We start from the raw sequence: 563 nt of genomic DNA, 5'->3' as shown, positions 1-563 counted from the left end.
AGCCTGTGTCTGTGGTCTTTCGACAAGCCCCCATCATTCTTTTTTTTTTTTTTTAATTTTTTTTTTCAACGTTTTTTATTTATTTTTGGGACAGAGAGAGACAGAGCATGAACGGGGGAGGGGCCGAGAGAGAGAGAGACACAGAATCGGAAACAGGCTCCAGGCTCTGAGCCATCAGCCCAGAGCCCGACGCGGGGCTCGAACCCACGGACCGCGAGATCGTGACCTGGCTGAAGTCGGACGCTTACCCGACTGCGCCACCCAGGCGCCCCGCCCCCATCATTCTTTAAGTGCCTCCTCGCCTTCTGGTTTAAGAAGATATTTTCGGTTCCTCTTGTACTTTCCCAGGCTCAGCCTTGGGACCAGCCATTTCTCTATGGAATTCTAAGTCCATTTTGTGCAGAGTGCATTTATAAACCAAGCTCTATGCCCTCGGTGTGTTCACTGTGGTTGGGGGACACACACACACCCTCTCCATATTGAACACCATGAGTTTATACCTTTTGAAAGTTTTATCATGGACTCAGAAACAGAGTCTCTCTCTGGAATGGCAGCTTTTCAGA

The sequence above is a fragment of the Puma concolor genome, chromosome E1, assembly GCF_028749965.1.
Source record: "Puma concolor isolate L17-30 chromosome E1, mPumCon1.1.hap2, whole genome shotgun sequence".
In the NCBI taxonomy this organism is placed as follows: Eukaryota; Metazoa; Chordata; class Mammalia; order Carnivora; family Felidae; genus Puma; species Puma concolor.
This window is presented reverse-complemented; position numbering follows the sequence as displayed.